The sequence below is a fragment of the Monodon monoceros genome, unplaced genomic scaffold (genome assembly GCF_005190385.1).
Source record: "Monodon monoceros isolate NGI ecotype Baffin Bay Population unplaced genomic scaffold, NGI_Narwhal_1 Super_Scaffold_18, whole genome shotgun sequence".
NCBI lineage: Eukaryota > Metazoa > Chordata > Mammalia > Artiodactyla > Monodontidae > Monodon > Monodon monoceros.
Window position 1 is genome coordinate 89,919,461 of NW_021703774.1, and position 18,318 is coordinate 89,937,778.

At 37.5% G+C, this 18,318-nt stretch overlaps 1 pseudogene; it reads right to left on the minus strand.

Annotated features, from left to right (window-relative positions):
* Nucleotides 1-11,240: 11,240 nt before the first annotated feature.
* On the minus strand, nucleotides 11,241-11,846 carry LOC114897927 (annotated as a pseudogene).
* Nucleotides 11,847-18,318: the final 6,472 nt, after the last annotated feature.

Sequence of the window (18,318 nt, forward strand, 5' to 3'; positions counted from 1 at the left end):
CTCTACCACTGGCCAACAGATGGTCTCTTAGTCCAGTTCTCCAGTCTTTGATATTCTAATGAGGATCAGGTCTCTGCCTGTGCAGCACAGGAGTAAGTGCAGGACTACATACACAGCTCATGGGGTCTGCTTGCCCAGAACAACGCCCTCTCCACAGTCTCTCCAGTACTTTCTGGTTTTCTAGTGGTCCCTTTTTCATTATTCCAGTCAGAAACTTGCAGCTTATTACCCCACTGCCATGCTTTTCCATTGCTGCATTTGCATTTGGGATCAAGCAGCAGGAGAGAAGAGAAGAAAAACACTAACAGGGTTTCACGCCCCCTGCCTCACCCCTTGGGGCTACAGTTCCACTGATCAGAGGAAGATTCCCTCCTTAAGAATTTTGGTTCCTTGGGAATCCTGCTGACAGGGCTGCCACTGCCACCACAGGATGGCTGTGGGCCTAGGGTGAGAGGGAATTGAGAAAAGGAAAGAATGGAAAAATGAGGGTTTTCTATGCTCTTCGAGCCAAAACTAGCTTGTTTTTTTTTGGCTCTCTTCCTGTCTGTGCTCCGGTGGCCATGTCTGTGCTTCAGGCAGCATTGAGCTCAGGTTAGATCATACCAAAGTAAAACAAAAACAAAGGTACACTTACCTCAGGTTCTGAGTTCTGTTTTTTCTTCCCCTGCTACTTTTTACTTTTCAAATCCTCAAACAGTTGCTCTGGGCATTCTGTCTAGGTTTTATATCTGCAGTTGTTATGGGAAGGGTGACTACTTCTAGGGCCGAGAGTGGATTCTCATCTAACACTAGGAAATGAATTGTCCGAGGAGACACACATACTGACAAAGCAGAGAGCTCTGGAGCAGAGAGTAGCAGGGTAACGGAACCCAGGAGGACTGCTCTGCCAAGTGCCTCACAGTCTCAGGGTTTTATGGAGGTGGGGTTAGTCTTTTGGATTGCCTCTGGCCAATCATCTTGCCTGTGCCTATATGTGGTCCAATTAAAGGCCTTTCCAGGCAGCGCACGCATCTCTCTGTCAAGATGGTTTTCAGCAAGACATATATGGGTTGGCTTCTCCTCCCTGCTTTTGCCCCCCCCCCCCACCGAATTCTGGTTGGCTGCAGCTGGTCAGTTCCATGGTCCTTAACGGGACTTCCTGTTGTGAAATAATCCATGCAAGCTGGCCAGGGCAGGTGTTTTCAGTCAATGGTTCCCTAACAACTCCCCCCTACCGAGAGACTTCATACTCAAGATACTTCTTGGGAATTGGGGCGGAGGTCTCTTTCTTCTGTAACTACTTCCTCCTGGAAGTGGGTGCCATCCTGGCTAGGAGAGTAGAAGTCTCTCTCTACCTTATCTAAACTGAGGTATTTCATGTCCGAAGTCGGCTTCCATCCTTGTAGTAACAACAACTTAGTCTGAAAATGTTGGAGCCTGTCCGAGATAAACTTTGTGAGCAGCTGAAACAGACAAGGGCCAAACAGGAGGTCCAACAGGATGGTCACCACTGGGCCCAGAAAAGGAACACAAAATCTAGGGTGAGGGCTGCAGGGTGTGTGACTTTCTTTTGACTGGTTGGTGGTGATGTAACATGGTGGTGTTCCAGGAATCCTGTGCTCAGCCTGAAGTTACCATCCTCCACATGGGTGGGGGCCTTAGTTTCTGCTGAAGAACTCAAAGATATTGTTAGGTATATTCCTTGAGGAGGAACCAGGATACTGTCCCAAGGCTGCACTATTATTTCTTGATTCCTCCCCACATAGTTTCTGCATCCCCTCCCTTCCCTGATTAGCTACTGTTTGAACCTGCCCTTTGAAACTCAGGGAAGGTCAAGGAGGGTGAATAAAGCCTATTTCCTACAAACAAGAAATGGGGGACACCAGGGACTTCCTTGGCAGTCCAGTGGTTAAGACTCAATGCTTTCACTGCAGGGGGCACGGGTTTGATCCCTGATTTGGGAACTAAGACCCCTCATGCAGCGTGGTGCAGCCAAAAACAAAAAATGGGGGACACGGAAAGGATGTGTACCCAGGAGCCCCACAGGGTCCCACTCAGTTTCAAGACCAGAAGAGGTACTGAGGGTGAGGGAAGTCTGGACTGGGTATACAGGAGGAAGATGATTAATGTTATTTGTGGCTTCAATTGAAACCAGCTACAGTGGTGGGCACTGCTGTTCGTCCCACTGACTTTTCCAAGTTTCCTCCAGGAGTTTTCTTTTGGAATAAGATGGCGAAAGTCCACTTCACTTGTCTCTCCTATTGACTGTGTTAGGGAAGGGGCCTTCCGGTTATTTTCCTGTTGGCCTGATATGAGGGATCTGAGCACATTGTCATGATGCTCTTTTCCAATTGGGGTTGCTACACTTGTCCATTTCCCATCAAAATTGAGCAAGTGGAAGCCAAGAAGAGCTCATATGGATCATGTGGTGCCAGATAAATTTCTCCCTTACCCTAAAATGTAACAAAAGCCTTACCCCCTCCTCATGATGAGGACCAATTACATCTGTCAAGATATTATTACTCATTTTGTCTGGGCATGTTATTTTGAGGAAGAGTTATTCCTTTATCAGTAATTCAGAATAATAGGGCAATGATGCAAAAATTAAGGGAATATGCTTCCTAATCAGAAAAGCAGATGTTCAGATGTCACTTTTGGAAAGTTTTTAACTTATCTGATGTGTTTATCATCTGTAAAGTGGGCATAAGTAAGGGATAGGTATTTGAATTACAAAATAGGACCTATGGAATATACTTACCATGATGCCTGACACATACATGCTCTTGTGAAATGTTTTCTCTTATTATTATTTTCCATGATACATCATTAGGATGGCTATAGGTCTCTGATTTCCTCAGAACACACAGACTATGTATGCGTACACAGTGCAATTAACAATAGTGGCCACTTTAACTTTGAAAATTATCCCAGCTTGGACACTAATATTTTATGCTCACCCTTTGTTGGCCTCCTGTACACTTGAGTCTACTTCCTTAACACTTCTAAAATCTGTCACCTACTTCCTATCCTCCTTTTCTTTGCTTCTGTAAAATTTCTCAGAATTTTTTGTACAGATTACCACTACAGTCTTTTAGCTACTCCCAGTACCTCCAGTATTGCCCCTTTCTTCCTGTCTCAACACTGACAGTAGAAGAAATTTTCCAAGTTCAAACAAATTCATATCACTAAGATCATTCAAAGACTTTCCAAAGCCATCTTTATATATATATTTTATCATGGTAGATACAATTCATTATGACCTAAAACCTGTCTACATCTTTTTTCAACAGGCCAGCACCTTGAAGCTCTGTCTTCTGGGCACAATGAAATAAAGGCATTGCTTTTTTAACATAACATCAGTAATCCTTTCCCTAAAATTAGGCAATGTATGAAAATGCCAATTAGGGCCCCACTTCCCAATGAAAAAATTAATCAACATTTGATTATCAAGCTAAAATCCCTAACAAATTTCTGAAAAGTGTAATAAAACATATAACAGTTGATAGTGTTAGGATGCACAATGCTTAAAATATCTCCATTTTATTGCTAAAACTCAATATATTTGTTAACAAGATGTTGACTTTTATGCAATAACACATATTGTTTGTATGTCAGGCCATAAATGTTATCATTTACAGTACAGCAAGGCAAAACCAAAACACAAATAAATGAATTTTTGTTAGACAAAAATACATTAAATATATTCAATAAAAAAGCTAAGTGATTCCACAAAAAGAACTTTTATTCCCAAATGAGAAAGAAAATTGAAGCATGAAAAACATTGAGGAGGGAGACTTGAAGCAGACACAGTTTGTCACTGGCTGTGAAAGTTTATGATACTGGGTTTTGTATGGACATATGTCTTCAATTTTCTTCGTGTACTTGGTAGCAATTCCAACAAGTGGAAATGCTGGATTGTATGGTAACTTTATCAACTTTTTGAGGAAATATCAAATGTTTTCCACAGGGGCTGTACCACTTTACATTCCTACCAGCAGTGGATTTAGGATTCCAATTTCTCCACATCTTTGTTAAAACTTGTTAATTTCCTTTTCCTTTTTAAAAAAAATCAGCTTCCTAGTGGGTATAAAGTGGTATTTCATTGTGGTTTTAAAACTCTTCCCTGATGACTAATGATGTTGAGTATCTTTTCGAGTACTTGTTAATTATGTGTGTATCTTCCTTGGAAAAAATGTCTATTTAAGTCTTTTCCTCATTTTTAAATTGGGTTTTTGTCTTTTGACTTGAGTTATAAGAATTGTTTATTTATAATTGGTAATATCCCATTATCAATTATATGATTTGTAAATATTGCCTCCCCTTCTGAGGGTTACCTTTTCACTTTTTTGATGGTTCCCTTTGAGCCAAAAGTTTTTAATTTCAGTGAAGTTCAACTTATCTGTGTTTTCTTTTGTTGCTTGTGCTTTGGATGTCATAATTAAGAAGTCCTTGTCTAATCCAAAGTCATAAGACTTACACCTATTTTTCCTCCCAAGAGTTTTCTAGTTTCAGCTCTTATATTTAGGTCTTTGATTCATTTTGAGTTAACTTTTACATATTGTGTGAAGTACGGGTCCAAATTCATTGTTTTGAATATGGATATCCAGTTGCCTCATGACTATTTGTTGGAAAGACTATTCTTTTCCCATTGAATGGTCTTGGCACCCTCATTGAAAATCAGTTGACCACAGGTACATAGGTTTATAACAATATTACTCCTAATAGCCAAAAGGTGGAAACAACACCAATGTCCATCAACTGATGAATGAATAAACATTGTATATCCATACATGAGATATTATACAGACATGGAATAATATTCAGCTTTAAAAATAAAGGAAATCCTGAACTTTGTGACAACATGGATGAAACTAGAAGACATTATGCTAAGTGAAATAAACCAGACACAGAAAGACAAATATTGTATGATCTCTGTTATAAGAGGAATCTAAAATAGTCAAATTCATAGAAGCATATAGTAGAATGGTGGTTACCAGGGCCTGGGGATAAGGGGAAATGGGGAGAGATGATCAAAGGATATGAAGTTTCCATTATGCAAGATGAATAAATTCTGGAGATCTAATGTAGAGCAGTATGAATATGGCTAACAATACTGTAATTGTATACTTGAAATTTGCTAAATGTGTAGATCACATAAACACAGAAAGGAATGGTCACTATGTGAGGTAATGGACATGTTAATTAGCTTGATTGTGGGGATTATTTCACAAGGTATACGTATATCAAAACATCAAGTCTTACACCTTAAATATATACAATTTTTATTTGTCAATTATAGCTCAATAAAGATGGAAAAATACTTGCAAAGTACTTAGACCTCGCTACTAGCACATAACACAAACTCAATAGGCATTTTTTTCTCTTGCTAAAAGCCAGTTTGTGCAATGAGAAGTTTGCTGTAAATCTTCTTTTGTCCATTTACAAGTTACAGTTCACTATGGTGTCACAGGTCCCTGCTCAGAATAACATCATTAAACATTAAATTAAATTAATGAAAGACATCAGAGACAAAAGGTCACATAATATAATGATTCCATTTATATGAAATACCCAGAATAGCCAAATACATAGAGACAGAAGCAGATGGGTGATTGCCAGAGACTGTAGGGAAGGAGACGGGAGTGGCTACTTAATGGGTTTTCATTTGGGGTGACAAAAAAGTTCTGGTACAAGATAGTGGTGATGGTTGCACAACATTGTGAATATACTTAGGCCACTGAATTGTACACTTTAAAATGGGTTAAATGGTACATCTTATATGTATTTTACCACAATAAAATAGCTAAATTCATTGAATTCCAAAGGAAATCAACTTTACTAAAATAGTTATGAGACCACTAAAAATAAACCAAATTTTTGATGTAAAAAAAGGAATGAATACAGATGTATGCTACAACATGGGTGAACCTTAAAAACAAGCTAAAGTGAAAGAAGCCAGTCATAAAGAACCACAGAGTGTATGATTCCATTTATATGAAATACACACACACACACACATACACACACACACACACACACACACATGCAAACCTACAGAGACAAAAAGTAAATCTGTTATTGCCTAGGGCTGGGGAGATGAGGGCTTAGGAGCTGGGGGCTAAGTAGTGTGGGTTTTCTTTTTGAGGTAGTGAAAATGTTCTAAAATTATGGTGACTAATGGTTGCACAACTTTGTGAATATAATAAAAATGATTGAATTGTATACCATAAGTGGGTTAATTGCATGATACATGAATTATAACCCCAAAATTTTGTAAAAGAAAGTTTATGATGCTGAATAGTTGAGAGATGAAGGGAATATTTTAGACCAATTATCAGATTCAGAGGATCTGATAGTCTCCATCATTTTGGTGCACCTGAAAGAACTCTATCACAAAAAAGGTTGGTAAATCATCAGGGCACATGGTTGATGCTCTAGCATGAGAGAATTGCAAAATGCAGTTATGTTCATATTCCTGTTACTGATTTTCTTTGTATGGTGCTGTAGTGTTTCTGTCTTAATCCCTTTTGTCATGCTCCTTGCTACCTTCTGTTTGAATTTTATTTCAACTTTTTAAAAACTTTTGTGACTTATTATATAACTCTAGGCAAAAACAAAAGCTAAATATGAAAGAAACAGTTGAAATATTCAAGACAATGACAGTACACAGTGACAGAGAATATCACAGACTACATATGGGAGTGTAATTGCCTTTCTCAGGACTAGTAGCAGTGAAGATGTGTGTCCCCCGTTTATATTCAATGTGGTTTTTAAAATATCTACACATGAATAGATATCTAACATTCTACCAATTATGTTTTAGAATATAACTGGCAACTTCCCACATATTATTTTGCTTTTGAGTTCATAAATATACATTTTTCTTACATGAGTTTTCACTAAGACCCTTTAACTGATAGATATAATTGTTCTATGAAGTTTAGTTATAAAATTAGCAGAACTATTTTAATGGGAAATCATGAAGAGGAGACAGTTCTGCCACAGGAAGCTGTATGTGTACTTCCCCAGATATATCCCAGTTTTCTTTGTCCCTATTTCTGTGAATAATCCTCTCTCTCCCCATATCACCATCTTTTACACCTAGAAAATATATTTCCATATTTCAAGACATACTTTATCTTCTGTACATACCTGAGACAAAAGTCCCCCGAGTTCTACAAGTCTGCCCAATCTGGGTGTATATCCTACGTTCTCGTCTTTCCTCTGTAGTGGCTATGACAACACAGTACTTAGTTGTCTATTTATTTGTCTTTATTTCATATATTACTTAAATTCCCTGAAGGCAGTAACAATATCTAGCTCATTTCTGAATCCCTATGTCTAGCTGAGCACCTAGCACTTGGTAGCACTCAAAAACATTCAGGGAGTGAAGAAAAGAAGGAATGCAAACTGAGCAATTATCTATAACAAGCCTGTGGCTCAGGAGAGAAGCTAGAGCTGCTGATATATATTTATAAATCTTCTGTGTAGAGCAGGTAGTTGAAGCTTTATGAGTGGATGAGATCACTCCGGGAGAATGTAAATAGCACTGGTTCTCAAATCTGGCTATACTTTAAAATTACCTACGGAGCTTTTAAAAAAATAAAAACACCCAGGATCTACCTGAGAAATTCTGAAGCAACATCTCTGTGGTGGGGGGCAGGCAATCCTGTTTTGTAAAATCTCCCCAGGTGATTGTAATGCAAAGTCAGAGTTAAGGAATACTGTACTGGTGAGTTTAAAAAAAAAAAAAAATTAAAGATGTCACCTGAATGCAAAAGCCTTTAGAGTAAAAAATATCTAAAGATCAGGATAAGAAAGAGTATAAACAAACAAACAATGAACAAAGAGCATAAAAATTTTAAAAATCAAACAAGCAGATAAATAAATAAGAAACTGAGAAAGATGACTCAGAAAGGTAAGAGATCCAAAAGCTGTATTGTCACAGATGCCCAGAGAGGACAGCGTCTGAGAAGGAAGAATTGTGTATAAAGTGTAAAATGCCAGACAGATTCCCTGGACGTTAAAACCTAAAAAGCAGAGAGAAAGACAGACAGAGTTAGGAGTTCAATGACATATAAATCGTAAGAAATACTTATTATAAAGTATTTTCAAGGAATTAAGTCAATGTGTATTGTAATTTTTTAGGATATAGTCATTCATTATTCCATAATGTTCCTGTACAAATGTTCACAATAAAAACATATTGTAATATGATATAATCCTAAAAATATAATGTAATCCCCCAAATAGCATGAATCACCTTCTATGTAATCAGAAACTAATCTGCTTTATATTGTGTGTAGGTAAACAGTTCTAAAGCTATGGGAACAAAGAGAAGGGAATTAAGCTGTTTCTTACTTTTCTACTGTGTAAGACAAAAATGCTGCTTTGCATGTATTTTTATCAGATAAGGACTATCTTATTTTGCTATTACCTCAACTGTAAATACCAGGATTTTCCGGATCAAGGTATCTTGTTGCTATTACTGACTCCAAAACCAGATAATGTAAGTAAGAAAGTGTAGTAAATTGTCAACTTCTAACTGATTAAAAAGTAATTACTATATAAGCCAAGATACAGGCTCTAAACTAATTTATCTCCTGCAGAACGAAGATACTATCAGATCCCAGTAAAACTCTATTCAAATAACTTTGAAAGCCTATTTTAAGGCACAACATGCAAATTACAATTGTTTAGGGTTAATACATTTTTTATTTGTGTACATTGCTTTGCACAAAATTAGAAACTCAGAGCATGGTTGGATGAATTTATAGACTCAAGAATGAGATAGATATGCATATTTTATAGCCCTAAATTGTGGTTCCCAATCTTTTGATTTGGATGATATCTTTACTTATGTCACATATTAAAGGTACAATGCCTTCATTTATTGGTCTGCAGACAATGGAATGCTTATACTAGATTTTGTGAACTCCTTACCAAAACACCGGGTCCAGTGGCTCACAGATTGAGAAACTCTGTGCCAGCAGCCAGCGGAATTTGTTTCACCCTGAAACTAAATCTGTTGTCCCCAAAAGAACGTTTTTGATGGACAAATATATGAATAAAACTTTGAGACCTTTAAGACTTGTATTTAAACTTAAGATTTTAACTATATACCATGCATTTCTGAGTTTTCTAAGAGAGTATAGCTGCAGATTTCTTATGATTTTTCAACAAAATCAATCTTCTTCTTACTTCTATTTTGTCTCAGCTGCTTGGAATTAAAATTCAGTTGTATGTAAACTATCCCTTTATGAAAACCAAGGAAGGATTAAATAAGTGTAAGTAAAGAGTCTCAATTCCACAAACTGATTAGGTACCAGGCACTTCTACTTGGCTTTGGGTTCTCCCTCTTGGGAAAAAAAAATCTCTCTCTCTCTCCCTCTCCCTCTCTTTCCCCCCATTCCCACCCATCCCTCTACAGACATCATTCCTTTGTTTACTCTCCTTTGCAGTATATCTCCTTGCTACTTTTTATTCATTTCTTCCCATTCTCTTTGATCTCACTCCAGTAGGACTGCAGTCTCTATTCATCTAAAACAAAGCTTGTCAAGGTCATTAGTGGCCACAATGTGACTAAACTCAGTTTTCACCATATTCAACCCTTTAGTACAATTTAATGGTTCCATTCTCTTGACTCACTTTCTACAACTGGCTTCTGAGACACCACCCTGTCTCTTTCCCTGTCTCCTTTCTGATTCTCCATCCTCTTCCTCTACACTTCAGAATGTCCAGGTTTAGTATTTCAATCTGCCTAATCAAAATTTCCCCAGATGTTTAACTTGCCTTAAAAAAATTTAACAGGTTCAAAACCAACCTCTTGATCTTCCCCACCATTAATAAAAGAAGGTTTTTCTTTAAAAAAACTTTCCCTTACTTTAGGAGCTCAAGGCAAACCTCCTGATATCATCTGTGGCTTATCTGTTTCTCTCATACCTCACATCATATGCACCATCAAAATATATCCAGTATCTGATCCATCCTCACCAACTCCGAGATATTATTAGAGTTCAACCAACCATTATTTCTTGCTTCTATCATTGCATTATCTTCTTATTCTATTTCTCTGCATTCACTTATTCCTTAAACTATTTTTAAATGTTTTTGATTTACTTAAATCCCTCCAAAATATTCTTATATCAAAGTAAAATCCAGTGTCTTTATAATTGCCTATAAAACCCTAAATGATCTGTTCCCCCATTCCACTTTATGCCTTATATCCTTCTGTACTTTTCCTTGTTATCTGCTCCAACCATGCATTCTTTCCTCTGCTGGTATTTTCCCAATATACATGCGTTCCATCCTGGTCCTAAATGTCCATCATTATTTTTGGATACTCAGCATATTTCTGTAATATTTTCTCCCTCAGGCATTGGCATCTAAATGATGTGCTTTAACTGTCATCCAGACAACTGAATAGCATCAACTTCTCATCTTACCTCTTCATTCTTACCAGTTTTTACCAGCCCATTTGCTTGATACTGCCTTGGAAATATGAAGGTATAGAAATTATTAGCAATGCTTTTGGCAGTCATTTTTTTTTTCTTTCATATTTTCTTTGTATTTCTCTTCAATAGTTGCTTGACTCAACATCCTTCTGTCTGCTCTATACAATGAAAATACAAACTAAATTGAGAATAGAAAAAAATAATTAAAGTACTAAATCGTACAAATTACAAATGTTCCAAAATGTACTTACATTAAATAAAATACGCATTTCAGTAAGTGATCTACAGTGAATGGTTATGCATTTTAGGAAGCTTCACGACGTCTAGGCAAGGCTAACATTTGTGGAAGGAACTAAGAGAATTTGCATCCAATCACAGTTTGTAGTGGGTTTCTGATTGCCAATCTGTGAGCTACACTGAGCACATTATTAGCATGACCTGTGCAGGGAATTGACTTTGGGAGAAGGGAAAGAAGCAAGCTCTAGCCTCAATTCTGAGTTCATTACAACTTCTCAAGAATCTCACCACCAGCCTATACAGTTGCAAAAAAGTAAGCATGTTAAGGTAAGGGGACAACTCTTGAGAACCCCAAACACATTCTCTTGCTGTATTTAGCTGTATTTATGTAGAACTCTCCATCTACAATGGGCAGTCATGAAGAGGTTCTTCCTCAGGACAACATAGTCACAGGACTTGAGGACCCAATGGGACCGAGGGGAGCGCGAGGACTGAGGAAGAGGCTCCCCTTTTGTTTCAGTTGGAGACAAACTTATAACGCACAGTCCACGGCGCTGCAGTCTTCTCGTCCTATCCTCTGGCATAATGTTTCATGTACTCTTTAACTTTATTCTGGAAGTCCTCCTTGTCTGGCAAATGATGTTCTGCAGCTTCAACATGCAGTGGATCATCAAAATTCAAAAGATCGCTTAACAAAGCGTTGAATCCCCGAACAATATCCTTCAGTGTCCTCGTGGGAGCGCAGCCGGTGCTGTCAATCAAACGTTCTCTCAGTAAACTCAGACATACTTCGCCTGTCTCTGTGATGCTGGGGTGCCAGATCCTGGTCAAGCATTTCACTGTGGGAGGCACCACGTTGTACATATCAGGAACTTCAGTATCAAACTGAAATTTTCCACCCTCGTCGTAACCCTCATCTATCAAAAAACACAAAACCAAAAAAAAAAAAAAAATCCTGGGGTTACAGTTAGCTGAAAGCAATGAAGCTTGTTTGGTTGAGGAAAATGCACTTTACATGTACAAGGTAAATTAGCTTCAAGTTCTTCAATCTCTTTAACAAGTAGACTGTCTCTCGCCGAAACCCGCTGAGGGAGTCAGAGGCCGTGGCTGACTCCCGGGAGCGACCCTTTGAGACCAACCATCATCCCGCTTCAGTGGGCTAGTCAGCGTCAGCATTACTGCCACCTTGCCCTGGGAACCACAAGACTGGAGAGTCGGGGCGGCGCCCAACACCACACCCAGCCAGCGGGGGCGACACGAGACGCTCAGAGCCACACCCAGCTCTGGACGCTGGACCGGAAGTGGCTTGGCAGGCGGCGGGACCGGAAATGAGGCTGGACTCGGCTTCTCTCTTCCGTCTTGGCAGTCATTTTTAAGAGCTGAGATGAGCTCTTCCCCTCCCTGCAAAATTGGCGGGAACCCTAGAAATCGGTAGATATAGCAATTAAAAAGTTAAACTCAGAGAAATAGTTGGTAGTACCCAGATCAATAAAATAACCTCTTCTTATTTGTACCTTACTGATTCCACAATTAACATTCTGTAGTGAAATCTGAAGTATATAGTGACAAAATTCCACTCTCCCTGTGGTGGCCACTGTGCAAAAAATAGCTCCCCATGATCCTTATCTCCCAACATTCACATCATTGTGTAGTCCTCTCTGATATTGCTTCATGGTTTGTCTCTGTGACCTATAAAATTTGACAGAAGTGATGGTGTATGAATTATAAGGCTAAGTCATAATGGAAATTGTGGCATTTGCCTCTCTTGCTCTGTCTTGGATTATGTAGTTCGGGGAAAGCTAGCTTCTATGTCATGAGGTCACCTGGTGATCCTATGAAGAGGTCCACCCATGCTCCCTACCAACAACCCTGTGAGTGAGCCATCTTATGAACCGATCCTCTAGCTCCTATCAAGCCAGCAGATTCCTGCAGCCCCTATCAGGTCTCTCGTAAGAGGCTGTGAGACACAAACACTCAGCTAAGTTGTCATGAATCCCTAACTCACAGAAACTGTGAGATACTAAATTTTATTGTTTTAGTCCTTCATATTTGGGATTAATCTGTTGTGCAGTAATGGGTAACTAGTACACTTCTCAGAATTAATGTCTTAATTGCTAGTTTAGTGTATATCTGAATAGCCTAATAATCAGATGACTCTTCAGCATAGAAATTCAGGTGATCACCTCCCACTATAAAGGCCCAAAAGGGCAGATACTCATTTTTCCAACACCCAACATTGCACACTAGACACCTGTATGTGACATAAGCTCATCCAATTTCACCTGGGACTTTGAGTCAGAAGTTATTTATACAATAAATCAAATGTGATAGAAAATAGTAGCTGCAGAGATTGCAACAACTTCAAGTATCCTGGCGTGCCAGGGGCCACAGAGCCAGCAGCTGAACCCAGTGTCCAGTGCCAGTGGCAAAGTTACAATTTCTAGTGTTCAACTGTGGAAACAAGTGTCTTCACCCAACTGATTCAGTGGTGAGATTTGGCTGTGGTTTTCACTTTTACTTTTCCATTATCATTACCAGTTTTCCAAGCCTGATCATCTAGAATTCCAGCAACTCTATGCATATATCAGTTAAGGTAACTGTAGCTTTTTGAATGAACTACTCAAAACTTCAGTGGTTTACAATATAGAAGTTTATTTCTCATCAACTCAATGAACTTGGATGGTATTTTAGTTAGTGGATGGCTTGGGCTGTTTTCATCTTTATGTTCTATCTCCCCCTAAGGCTTTGTCAGCATCTGCAGTTAAAGCAAGAACAAATGGGAATGAAGAAGTACTCCATTTTAAAGCCATTCTATGAAGTGACACACATCACTTATCCTCACAATCCTAGATGAGATCCAGCCACCAGACCCACATGGATTCACAGGTGAAGGGAGATATAGTCCATAATTTGCAGCAGTTCCTCAGCAACAACTCTATCCGACAGAATAGAAAGTACAAATCTGTTCCATAGCTATCCATCTTTGTCACATTGTGCTATGAATATGTTAAAAAGTTTGTTTGTTTTGCTTAAATGGGCCAGAGGTAGCTTGCTTGAAACTGGGAGCCCTGCCTAATACAGCTGTATTCTCAGTTACTTGATCAAAATCAACCTATAATTGGGCCACTGAGCATAAATTACATTGAATTAACTCTTTTTACATTATTGAATTCCTTATTTTTCAATAATAAATAGGTTGTTTATCAATAAATAGTTCATGAAACCCACTCTCATCTGTAACACTAAAAAGTTCCAAGCCTCTGCTTGTGGTGTATATACTTAGAAACAAGGAAGAGCTCATAGTTATAAACCATTTGGCAGTTACGGCAACATTATATTCTAAAAACCCTGGAAGCATCTTATTTCTTTTACCTCCATTAATCAACAATACCAATACCTAACACTACCATAAGCACACATTTTTTTCAGAAATTATTTCAAATAATGGGAGATAATTTGCCCAGAAATAGTTGAGGATTATTTAATATTATATTATTTATTATATTTCCTTAGTCATGTAAATACTTAGAGTTACATAATGTTGTATTGCTGTGGAGAATCTCTACAAATTATGACTACAGCTTAAAATTGTTATATTATTGTTCTTCAAATTTATTTTCTTGAAAAATAAATTATTTTCAGGAGAACAAAAAGACAAGACACAGAGTGGGAGAAAATATTTGCAAACACATAGCTGATAAAGTACTGGTATCCAAAACATATAAAGATCTCTTAAAACTCAAGAATAAGAAAACAACCCAACTGAGAACTGATCAAAAGTTCTGAAAAGACATGTCACCAAAGCAGACCTGTAGATGGCAAATAAGCACATGAAAAGATGCTCAAGTTTGCTAATTATTAGAGAAATGCAAATCAAAACTGCAATAAGGTATCACCTCACACCAGTCAGAATGGCTATCATTAAAAAGTCTACAAATAATAAATGCTGGAGAGGGTGTGGAGAAAAAGGAACCCTCCTACTCTCTTGGTGGGAATGTAATTTAGTGCAGCCACAGTGGAGGACAGTATGGAGGTTCCTTAAACATCTAAAAATAGAGTTACCACATGATCCTGCAATCCCATTCCTGGGATTGGAGAGAGAAAACTCTAATTCCAAAAAACATTGATACATGACTTATTTCACTTAGCTTAATACCCTCCAAATCCATTCATGTTGCTGCAAATGGCAAAATTTCATTCTCTTTTATGGCTCAGTAGTATTCCATTTTACATATATACACCACATCTTCTTTATCCATTCATATAAAGTGTTGATAGACACTTAGGTGGCTTCCATATATTGGCAATTGTAAAGAGTTGCTGCTGTGAACATTGGGGTGCATGTATCTTTTCAAATTAGTGTTTTTCCTTTTTTTCAGATATATACCGAGGAGTGGAATTGCTGGGTCATATATGTTAGTTCTGTTTTTAGTTTTCTGAGAAACCTCCATACTGTTTTCCACAGTGGCTGCACAAATTTACATTCTGGCCAACAGTGTACAAGGGGTCCCGTTTCTCCACATCCTTGCCAACATTTGTTGTTTGTGTTTTTTTTCATGCTGTGAGGTGATATCTCATTGTGGTTTTGATTTGTAGCTACCTGATGATTAGCTAATGTTGAGCATATTTTCATGTGCCTGTTGGCCATCTGCATGTCCTTTTCGGAAAAATGACTATTCAGGTCTCTGCCCATTTTTTTAATCAGGTTGTTTGTCTTTTTGATGTTGAGTTGTATGAGCTGTTTATGTATGTTGGATATTCACCCCTTACATGTCATATCATTTGCAAATATTTTCTCCCATTCAATAGGTTGTCCTTTTGTTTTATATTTTTATTGATTCCTGAAATATTTATTTATTTGTTTATTTATTTATTTATTTCTGAGTAAGGATGGCCATCTCAAAAAAATACTTCAATTTAAAATAAGCTTTGCCTAGAAATTTCAGAAATTATTCATTCATAAATTTACTAAGCAAATATTTTTCAGCTCCCTAATATGTATGAGGCTCTCTACTAGTCACTATAAAGTTAATATAAAGATAAACATGTTACCTGTTCATGGAATTTAAAAACTGGTTAACAAAGAATAATAACTTTTACTTCCAAAGCACTTACAGGTTTTTTATCCATTTGGAATGAATCAAGCTTTTAAGTAACAGAAAGCCCAGATACAGTGGCACAAACATATAGGGCTTATTTATCTCATATACAAACACTCCAGATGTAGGCAATTGCTGTCATTTCTTCAGGAGCTCAATAAAGGTGGAACTATAATCTTGGTTGTTGTCCTTGGCTTTCATTTGTGTCTCCTATGATCAGAAGATGACTAATGTAGCACCTCATTATAAAGGAGTCTTATTGCACTCATTTCAATGGAAAGATGAAAGAAGGGAACAAGATGACATCTATATAAGAAAAGCAAAAGCTCTATATGAAGCTCACAGTGTACTTCTATTTACATTTAATTGGTCTAAACCTAGATTATATTGTCACCATTGGTTAAAAGCTGATTAAGAAGATTGCATGAGTCAGATAGAATACCCTTCAACCTTAAGACTAGACAATTACTAAGTACTGTTTTCTGGTGCAACTGACCAATAAAGAATTCCAAACCAGCCTGCAAAGAACAAATTTAGAGATAAATCTCAATTCTGTTGAAAAACAAAGCATTAAATGGTATAGAGTGTACATAAAACATTTGGCAATTTATTAATCCTTATTTTGTTTGAAAGTTGTTTTAAAGGTATAATGGATATATATAGAGAGAGTACATTATATATATATATATAAATATATAATATATATGCAATGTATATATTAAGCATGTACTGACAGTCAACTATAAATTATTGGCTGTAGTATTGGATATCATGAATGTAAGAATAAATAAAAGATAACTAGGTTCATTAAGTACTTCACAGTGTAGTAGGGGAGACAGACACTAAAACAGATAATTATAAGACAATGTGATCTGTACAATGTTGAATCTTCTAGCATAATGTGTCATCTCCAGATAGTATTAGAATATTATAAAGCCTTTCGTTAAGATGCCACTGGTGGTAATCCTTAAACTGGAAACCTGGGCAAGTCTGAAAGAAAAGGACTCTATTGTCATCTAGTGGCCAAACTCATGTCCTTGAAATGGTTGAGTTACTTTGGATATCATCTATCTGTAAGAAACTTTTCTTTTTTTAAACTGGTTTAAATTTTATTTTATTTTTTAACATCTTTATTGGAGTATAATTGCTTTACAACGGTGTGTTAGTTTCTGCTTTATAACAAAGTGAATCAGCTATACATATACATATATCTCCATATCCCCTCCCTCTTGCGTCTCCCTCCCACCCTCACTATCCCACCCCTCTAGGTGGTCACAAAGCACTGAGCTAATCTCCCTGTGCCATGCGGCTGCTTCCCACTAGCTATTTTACATTTGGTAGTATATATAAGTCTATGCCACTCTCTCACTTTGTAAGAAGTTATTTTGGGGACTAAAAAGCAACTGAGCACAGTTTCACAATTATTTTCAGATCCTACTACATAAAGGGGAGTTAATACTGATATTCGAAAAATGATGATAATATTGCATGTATTTTTTTGGGGGGGTTGATTTTTTTTTAACATCTTTATTGGAGTATAATTGCTTTACAATGGCATGTTAGTTTCTGCTTTATAACAAAGTGAATCAGTTATACATATACATCTGTTCTCATATCTCTTCCCTTTTGCGTCTCCCTCCCTCCCGCCCTCCCTATCCCACCCCTCTAGGTGGTCACAAACCACCTAGCTGATCTCCCTGTGCTATGCAGCTGCTTCTCACTAGCTATCTATTTTACTTTTGGTAGTGTATATATGTCCATGCCACTCTCTCACTTTGTCACAGATTACCCTTCCTCCTCCCCATATTCTCAAGTCCATGCTCTAGTAGGTCTGTATCTTTATTCCCATCTTACCCCTAGATACTTCATGACCTTTTTTTTTTTTCTTAGATTCCATATATATGTGTTAGCATACAGTATTTGTTTTTCTCTTTCTGACTTACTTCACTCTGTATGACAGACTCTATGTCCATCCACCTCACTACAAATAACTCAATTTAATTTCGTTTTATGGCTGAGTAATATTCCATTGTATATATGTGCCATATCTTCTTTATCCATTCATCTGTTGATGGACACTTAGGTTGCTTCCATGTCCTGGCTATTGTAAATAGAGCTGCAATGAACATTTTGGTACATGACTCTTTTTGAATTATGGTTTTCTCAGGGTATATGCCCAGTAGTGGGATTGCTGGGTCATATGGTAGTTCTATTTGTAGTTTTTTAAGGAACCTCCATACTGTTCTCCATAGTGGCTGTATAAATTTACATTCCCACCAACAGTGCAAGAGGGTTGCTTTTCTCCACACCCTCTCCAGCATTTATTGTTTCTAGATTTTTTGGTGATGGCCATTCTGACTGGTGTGAGATGATATCTCATTGTAGTTTTGATTTGCATTTCTCTAATGGTTAATGATGTTGAGCATTTTTTCATGTGTTTGTTGGCAATCTGTATATCTTCTTTGGAGAAATGTCTATTTAGGTCTTCTGCCCATTTTTGGATTGGGTTGTTTGTTTTTCTGTTATTGAGCTGCATGAGCTGCTTGTAA